This window comes from Elephantulus edwardii, unplaced genomic scaffold, assembly GCF_000299155.1.
Source record: "Elephantulus edwardii isolate Elephantulus edwardi_28Jun2011 unplaced genomic scaffold, EleEdw1.0 scaffold00001, whole genome shotgun sequence".
NCBI lineage: Eukaryota > Metazoa > Chordata > Mammalia > Macroscelidea > Macroscelididae > Elephantulus > Elephantulus edwardii.
The window spans coordinates 26,224,429-26,234,360 of record NW_006399751.1 but is presented as its reverse complement, the minus strand read 5'-3'; positions in this window follow the sequence as shown (position 1 = coordinate 26,234,360).

Genomic DNA, 9,932 nt, shown 5'->3' with positions numbered 1-9,932 from the left:
CTCATTCTTCTTCTTCTCCTCCTCCTCCTCTTCTTCTTCTCCATTCTCTCCTCTCTTTTCTCTCCTCTACTTTCTTTCCTGTGGTACCTGGTATTCCCAGGTGGTCTCCCAGTCAAGTACTATCCAGGCCCAATCCTGCTTAGCTTCTGAGATCAGAGGATTGGGTGCATTTAGGGTGGTATGACCACAGACTCTCTACACCTTTTCAATCTGTATGCAGAACAGATAATTCAGGAGGATGGGCTTGATGAATAACAATATGTATGGGATCAGGATTGGAGGGACGCTCATAACAACTTGTATTATGCAGATAATACAACTTTGATTGCCAAAATTGAGGAGAGCTTGAAGCATTTACTGCAGAAGGTCAAGGATGATAAAGCTCAATATGGATTACATCTCAACATCAAGGAAACAAAGATTCTCACCATTGGGCCAATTGGCAGCATCACTATAGATGGAGAAAAGATTGAAGTTGTTAACAATTTTATCTTGCTCAGATCCACAATTAACACCCTTGACATCAGCAGTCAGGAAATTAAAAAATGAGTTGATTTAGGAAAATGTGCTAAAATGAGTTGATTTAGGAAAATGTGCTAAAGAGCAACGCTATTAGTCTACAGACTAAGATGTGATGGATCCAGACCATGATCTTCTCAATTGCTTACTATGTACCAGAGAGCCGAACAACGATGAAGGATGACAGAAGAATCAATGCCTTTGAGTTGTGGTGCTGGTGGAGAGTACTGAACATACCAGAGATTGCCAAGGGAACAAGCAGATCTGTGCTGGAGACAGTGAAACCAGGTTGCCCCTGGGAGGCAAGGATTTTGAAGCTCTGCTTCACATAGTTTGGGCATGTTGCCAGTAGGAAGCAGTCCTTGTAGAAGGATAGCATGCTTGGAAGGGTGGAGGGTTAAGGCAGGAGAGGAAAATCCTGCATGAGATGAGTTGACACAGTGACTGTGGCAATGGGGACAGGTTTACCAGAGACTGTGAGATCGACTCCAGGATACAGTTACTGTTCATAAGACTACTAAGAGTCATAATTGACTCAAAAACAAATAGCAACAACAATGATAGCTAATGATTGTGAGCATTTCTTTTTGGATTTGATGATCATCGGGATGCTTCTTAGGGGAAGTGTTTTTTTATGTCTTCTCTCATTTTTTTTTTAATTTGTTTTTGTCTTCCTGAGATGTTACCATTTTCTATAAATTATAGAGATCAGTCCCTTATCAAATATGTAATTGCTAGATATTTATTTCCAAGTCTCTAAGTTCTCTTTTTATTCCTTTGGAGAAGCTTTTTTTTAATGCACATAAAAATTTAATTTTTAGAAGGGCTCAGCAATTAAATTATCCTCTGCTGATTGCTCACCATCAGTTATATGTTTCAGTCTATTTTTTCCATACTTTAGAGCCCCTAAATGTATTACAATTTTTTTCTTTTTATATTTTTACACTTTTAAATTTCTATGTCTTTGATCACTCTTGAGTTACTCTGGGTTTTGCATATGGTATAAGGTATAGATGTTTAAATTTTCTGTAAGTACGTAGCCAATCCTGATAGCATCATTCATTAAAGACTGTCTTTTACTCACTTAATGGATTTTATCTCTTTGTCAATGATCAACTAAGTCAATGGACTGTCAATGATTTATTTCTGAACTCAAAATTCTATTCCACTGACCTATGTATTCATTGTTATATCAGGAACAAACTGTTGATGATTATGGTTGTGCAGCAGGTTTCGAGGTGAAGAAGGGTAAAACCTCTTAGTGTACTTTTCTTCTTCAGCAATGCTTCCATCCTTTGGGATATTTACCTTTCTGTTTAAAATTGATGATTACTTTTTCTTCACATGTGAGGGGTACTGACAGAATAAAAATTACTATTGTATCATATCTAAAAATAATTGTGTCAATGAGTATAAAAGACAAAATCAGATGGAACGTACATTATTTAGGCATCAAGATCATTTGGAATTAGTGCAACAAGATTCTACTATATTTACTTGACTGTAAATTATGTTTAATTAAAAAAAAAGTGAGACTAGAAGAACTGAGTGGTGACCAGCTATCAGTGCTGACTGAGCTAAACTGGATTACTGTAGAGGTCCTAGACAGAGAAAAGGCATTAGAGAGTAAAATAAAATAAAATAAAAATATCACAAAAGTGACCAGGATTTCTGTGGAAGTCTCAAGACTGAAGTCCTTAGCAATCTGAAACTTAGTAACCAGGACCTTTGAACCTGGCACTAAATTGACCAATGGGCTCAACTTGCAGCCAAAACAGAAATATAAATTGAAGAATAACACTACATAGGTCCTCATTTTTTAAAAAAATAATCAAATATTCAAGATCAAAAGAACATAATTTAACCCTGGAAAAGTTCAGAAGGCAGGAAAAGACAGGCTAGAATGATAAATAGAAGAATCACAGAAAAATGAGAAGGGTACATTACAACGTGTGTTAAAATTATATAGCAATATAATTAAAACCACACAACAGAATCGTTGTTGTTGTTATGTACATTAAAGTTGTCTATACCTCATAGTGACTCTATCAACACTAGCTCTGAATCTTGCCCTATCCTGGGTCAACAACCTCACGCTCTCCCACACACCTATTACCAATCACCATCACAATCCACCTCAACTAGGACCTTCTCCTGCCTTGATCCTCCATCTTTCTGAGGACTGCTTCCTCCTGGCAACATGCTGAAAGTATGTGAGATAGATTTTAAAAATCCTTGCCTCCAAGAAGCTGACTGGTTTCACTCACATCAAGACAGACTTACTTGTTCTCTTGGCAGTCCATTGTTCATGTTGAGTATTTTCCTCCAGCATCACAATTTTAAAGGCATTGATTCTTCTTATGTCATCCTTCATCGTTGCCTAGCTCTCTGATACATAGCAAGTAATTACAAAGAGCATGGCCTGGATCAGGCTCACCATAGTCTCTAGACTGACATTGTTGCTCTTCAGCACTCTGAAGAGAATTAAATGAAAAACCAATTACTCTATAATATTTTACTCAAAACACAATTTAAAAAAATACATTCAGCGTGTGAGTTCTAGTTAGCTTATAATTTCTAGTTAGCTTAATAAAATTTCCTAAAATATATGGCATTGGCAAGAAATGATCATACCCTCTGACTCAAATGTCTGAATGTCATCTTTTACACCTATGATGCAATGGGGGGGGGGAAATTGGCATTGTGTGTAGTGAAAGAACACCAAGAATTATGATTTTATTGATTTTTCTAGGGACAGAGATTGAAAAGAAAAAAACTCCAAAACTAGTTGCAATATTAGCTTAAAAAGTTGGCTTTTCTAGCCATTATGTGAGCCCCCTCTCGTCTCCAGCTACCTTAACTGTAAACACATACTCTTGCAAATACCAACAGCTTTATAAAGAGTTAAAATGCTTCCCACACTGGGCAGTAAGACTTAATGGAGACTGGAGCAAAAATTTGGTGAGAGCCGGATCAGAGCAAGACCCTGTTGGAGATACCTTGGTGATGGTGGTGGAGACTGTGTCATTGCTATGGAGAAACTGTGGCAAAGTGGGACATTAACCTTCTTGGATTTGTGCTGGCCACAGTTAAATGTTTTGCTGTTCTTGGTGCATGCTTGAAGGAGAAGTTGACTTAAACATGCCTTGAGGCAAACTTTGTTGGATGACTGAGGAAACCAGAGGGTTCTTAAATTTGTGTTGCTAAATTGAAACCAGGACTTCTACTAATTAAGGAACTGTGGTTTTGCTGTTAATCTGACTTGGGATTGCTGGCTAAACTTGGATTTGTATTATGAGATCTTCTTTGCCTCTTCTACTTCCCAAACATATTTCCCTAATAAGCCCTGCTCTTGGTGCCACAACTGTGTGTAGTCTGTGAGTTAACAATGAATACAGAACCCGGTGATTGGTGGACATAGGCGTAGTAGCATGGGAATGGTGTGTCTAACTTAGCAGCTACCTTAGCACTGTTATGGATATCACTGAGGAGGACAGTTCCCTTTTATGAAGCAGGTAGAAGTCAGACTCAGCCGTCACACCATTGCATCTGCTCCTTTTGCACTAGCCCGTTCTATATGTGAGTTTAGGATTAATAGTTTTAGGATTTTTTTTTAAAATGTTATTCTAGGAAATGGAAACATTTGATGTCTACCATGGTTGTGCTATAGGAGGCCTTGAGAATTTTTGAGGAAGCTTGTTCAACATTGCAAAATTAGAAATGAAAGCTCCAACTAACTGGTCCTAAATTCAAACTGGTATTGAAGAATCTCAGAGAAGTATATGTGTGTGTCTCTCTATGTGTGTATAGGAGAGAGCAACAGATTGGGGTAGGGGATAGCACGTATTTAAAATGAAGACTGTTCTAAGCAGCAGATACTGAAAAAGTCTCATTCTAAAGCAAACTGTATTATAGTCTTAGCTTGTGTTGCTTATAATTTTATCTAAACTCTCGATTCTTCTGAACATAGGATATATAGTATTTTTTCTTCTTTGTGTGGCATTATAGTTATAGTAAGCATTGTTTCAGTGGATTAGAAATTGTTAATATTTTAATATTGATTGCATGCATAAATGATGATTTAATTTGTTTATATACACTGGTCATAACAAACTGTGCTTAACTCTGAAAAGAATGGGAAACCCAAAACACTTGATCATGTTAATGCAAAACTTATATTTGGACCAGGAGGCAGTCATCAGAACAGAGTGAGGAAACACTGCATGGTTCAAAATTGGGAAGGATGTGGGCAAGGGATGTGCCCTATCACCATATCTTTTCAATCTATATGCAGAGCAGATTATCCGGGAGGCTGGGCTGTAGGAGGAAAAATGTGGCATCAGGATTGGAGGAAGATTCATCAGCAATCTGCATTATGCAGATAACACAACCCTGCTTGCTGAAACTGAGGAGGACCTGAAGCACTTGCTGCAGAGGGTCAAGGACAGCAGCCATCAAATGGTTGAGGCTCAAGACCAAGAAACAAAGATTCTCACCACTGGGCCAATTGGCAGTATTATGATAGATGATGAAGAGATTGATATTTTTAATAGCTTTAGTTTGCTTGGTTCCACAATCAACACTCTTGGCACTAGCAGCCAGGAAATCAAAAGACATATTGCAATGATGGCACTCTGGAGACTAAGGTGTACCTGATACAGGTCATGGTCTTTGCAATCACTTGCTATGTATCAGAGAGTTGGACAATGACTAGAGATGATAGAAGAAGAATTGATGCCTTTGAGCTGTGGTGTTTGAGAAGAGTATTAAATATACCAAGGACTGCAAAGAAAATTAACAGATTCACCATTAGAAAGGGTTAAACAAGGCTGCTCCTTGGAGACAAGGATTCTGAAGCCTCGTCTGACATACTTTGGACACTTTGGGAGGAGAAACAAGTCCATGGAAAGGGGTATCATGCTTGGTAGGGTGGAGGGACAGCACAGGAGAGGAAGACCCTCTATGAGAGGGATTGATTCAGTGACTTTGTGATGGGTCTAGGTATGTCAGAGATAATGAGATTGACACAGGATAGAGCATGGTTTATGGCTGTTGTACATAGTCGCCTGCAACTCGACAGCACATAACAACAGCATACACTGTCAGTTTGCTATACTGAGGTTACTTGGGCTTGCTGTGATGCTGAATGCCTTGCCACTGGTATGTCAAATGACATAGTGGTACCCATGATGGGAAGTGTTTGATGGAGCTCCCAGATTAGGACAGGCTTGGAAGCAGGAGTGGCATCCACTTCCTAAACAATAGGCCTTTGGAAACTATTAGTTTAGTGAAACGACAATAGTTATAGAACAGGGTTCAGGTCTGTTGTTCATAGGTCATGATGAGTTGTGATAAACTCAATGGCATTTTAACAAGAAGAACATATTAGGGTAGGGACTAGTATCTGTTTACCAGATCCATCCCCTTTTTTACTTAGTATAAAAACTGACCTTTTCTCAACCTTCCTTTTTGATTTTGTGTATTAACGGTAATCTATTTTAGCTAGTGGAATGTGAAAATCTGTATACCCTTCCAAAACTTCTATATACTTTCTTCTTTAATTGGTACAGTGTAGCCAGGTAAAATGACCCAGGAAATCATATGCTGATGATTTATGGAGCAGGAAGATGTAAAGAACATACCTTTTTTAGTAAAACCTTGGAGAAAAGTCATCTAATGATTAGAACTTTTTGAAGGCAAAAAGCTTCTAGTATTTCTAAATAAAATAATTTGCAACAGTTTGCCTGAAATCAAACTTGCAAATAATTAAAATAAGCTTACCTTCTAGCTTAAGGAAATTAGACTGAATAAATTAGCTATAAATTATGTAACTGAAGTGAATCAAATTTAAATGATATTCCCTCTGTTTTTATTAAAATGTTTTCACCTTAACAGACATTAATGATTTTCTGACATCAGAAACATCTAACGTAATTTGAGACATAAAAGAAATTGTTAAGGAAGCAGATGAAGAACAAAATATTACTAACTGAAGAATGTTTTACAAGCCACCAGATGTTTATAATGCTTTATTAAAACAATAAACCCCACTCATAACTCTCTCAGAATGCTTATAAAAAACCATTGAGAGTACAAGCAAGCCTAAAGTTATTAATTTATAAATCGCGCTGCTCTGAACTCTCATTTTTGTCCCAAATTAATTTCCCTGGGTGTACCTGTCAGAATAACATTCTCTCAGTGTATACATGTTGTTGGATGTTATGGAATCGATATGACTCATAACAATCTCATGAACATGAGCTCAAATCCCTGCCCCATTCTGCACCGTCCTTATGTTCTCTGCCACACTAAGCCCATTGTTACAGCCACTGTGTCAATTCATCTTGTTAGGGTCTTCCTTTTTTCCACTGGTTCCCCACCTTTTCTACCATAGTATCATTTTCTAAGCACTGGCTGCTCCTGATAAAATGTCCAGAATATGTGAGACAATGTTTTACCACACATGCCTCAAAGGAGCATCTTAATTATGTTTCTTCCAAAACAAAGTCTTTTGTTGTTTTGATGGTCAATGTATACAGTGTTATTGCTATTAGGTACCATCATGTTGCATATGACTCATGGGGACCCTGTGAAGAGCAGATCTGAATCCTGTCCTATCCTATGCCATTCTCAAATTATGTATAACTGCATTGAAACAAATGAGAGAGAGAACAGTTTAAAAGCAATATAGGGTATTATGATTTTCATAAGAGTCCGGAATTAAGGTTGCAGAGTGGAGTACACTTGGGGTGGGGGTGAGGGGTTGCGAGGGGATTGTATACCAATGAAGGAATTTTTCTTTTACTTTTCAAAGAGAAGAGCAAACGGGGTGGGGGCAGTGAGTGGGGAGAAAAGTGCAACAATGAACGGAAATCCAAAATCTCTAAATGTTCATTAAAATGAATAATAATTTTTAAAAAATCTCAGACACATTCAAGGCCATTGTTTGCAGTCACTGTGTCAATCCACCAGATCTTTCTCTCGTTTGCCATCCCTCTGCCTTTCCAATGTAATGTCCATCTCCAAGGAATAATCTATCATAGCAATATGTCCAGTAGGCCTCCAAGGAGCCCTCTGATAACACTCGCTCCAAGACTTATCTGTTCAAGGTCAATGTTTGCATAGAGTTTATTTTAGGGTCAGTACAATAGCCTGAATTTTTAGCAAGTTTCAAACCAATAAATAAGGGTATCTTTCTGTCAGTTTGTATTCATCTTTTTCAGGAGAGAGATGGCAAGTTTTTGGTAATATTTAGAAGATTATAGGAACCTTTAACAGACTTGCTATGTGTTGAGATCTTCTCTGGTTACCTAGTAGTAAGAAACTGTGCTGCAATCCTAAAGGCACATGGTTCAAATCTACCAGCTCTTCTGCAGGAGAAGGAAGGACAATTTCCTCATGTCTGATAAGCTGCCTCTGAAAACACACTAAGTGGTCAGCTATGCTTCAGTTCTGACTTGCTAGGGCACAACAATAACAAGATAGCAATGAGTTTGGATTTTGTGAGTTTTAGCTTAATCACAACTATTTTTTTAATTGTAACTATTTTTTAAGATGTTAGATAGCAAGAAAAAATGTCAGGAAAAACACGGTAGGAAGCACTTTTCCTACCTTATGCTGCAAATAATTTTCCAATGTCACAGCTAGAAATAAACAATAAATAATTTCAAAGCCCTGGTGGATTAGTGTTCAGGAACCCAATGAACGGTCTCTGTGAGATAGGATCAGTTCTGCAGCAGTAAGTTTGAGTTTTCAGTAATAAAACATTGATTATTGAAAATATGTAAGTCCAGAAAAGGCATGTATAATGTGTTCTCCTATTCCTCCAAGTAATTTTAATTTGATAAAGCTTGCATTAAAATGAAACAAATATGTTTTATAACAATGCCAATTATCTTGGACTCCATCTAAGAGGGCTAAATATAGCCTTGCTTTTACTTGCTTAGATGGAAGGGGGAAATTAAAGATTTGAATTTGACTAGTTATAATTTATGGAGATCTGGTGGCTTAGTTCATAAAGAGTTAACACTGCTAATTCAAAAGCCATGCGTCTGTGGCGGTTCGAATCTCCTCCTATGTGGCTTATAACCTAGAAAACCTGCTTGGGGGTAAGCGATCAGTCAGTTCTGGCTGAACAGTAATGAATGAGTGATGTGTCACTCAGTGGGCCTAAAACAAACAAAAGTGACGTCAGGATGCTTACTGAAAGTCTAAAAGTTCAGGTCCCTCAACATTTACAGCCCCTGAAAGTGATGAAGGGTCACTATGCATGAAAACTGAGCCCATAGAAATGGGTAAAACAAACAAAATAAAGCCTACTGCTACAGCAGGTAAAGTGTGTGCTTGCTGACCAAGAGCAGTGGTTCAAACTAAGGTTTGGAATCAGTCCGTTCTTGATCTTCTATTGAGAATTTGCATTTTCACCCCGCATCTCTGGTGCCCCAGATAAAATTTCTTGCACTGCCCCGCTGAGAGAACCCCACCACTCTCCGTGATGTCTATACCAGATCAGAACCTACAATTTAACAAAATCCCCAGATAACTCTTGTAGAACCTCAAATTATTCTTTTATACACACTTTAAAGAGTCTCATTTAAAGAATGTCTTGAAGATCTTATTAAAATATAGGTTCTGACTTTTTGGGATAGAACTTTCTTAAGAGGAGGACAAAATCCACCAGACACTACACGAGATTAAGTGTCATTAGCCCTCCACTTCTATAAATATCACAATCAGAACCCGGGAAGTCCCAGGGATGCTTCTGTTCTTTTATGAGTTGCTATGAATCTGTTTTGACTCAATGGTAGGGAATTTTTATTGTCATTTCTGTTTTTGAAATAAAACAAATAAGCAAAAGTGGAAAAGAGTTAACATAATATATATCTAAGGAGAGAGGTTAATGTGATCGATCTTCTACATGATTTCCTAAGGATTTTGTGAAGGACTGATTTAGTCTTTTCAAAGTTACCATTAACAAATTCACTAGGGATATGCTAATCCCACTCTCTGGCAGATGGAATGTTAATGATTTGGCAACTGGCAGGGAAGGATCCTCAACAAATTGCTTGTTACCTCATTGTGATTTTGAAACATCCCTGGAGAATAACTGTCATTATATTCCTTAATGTTACATTATAACTCATAGACTCTGACACCATTCTTTAGCTGAAGCAGCAGGTTATTAGCCAAACTGCTGTGAATGTTTTATTTCTTGGATAATTCAAAAAAATCAAATTGATTAAGTGAATAAGCTATATCATGAGAAAAGATTTTCTCTATTAGTGATTGACTTTTAGCTACAAACCAAAGTATTTTTAGACTAAAAATAATAACAATTATTTAATATACTTACCTGTATACCTAGAAACATTGTATTGTTATACATTACATTATTACATATTATTATTGTTGTT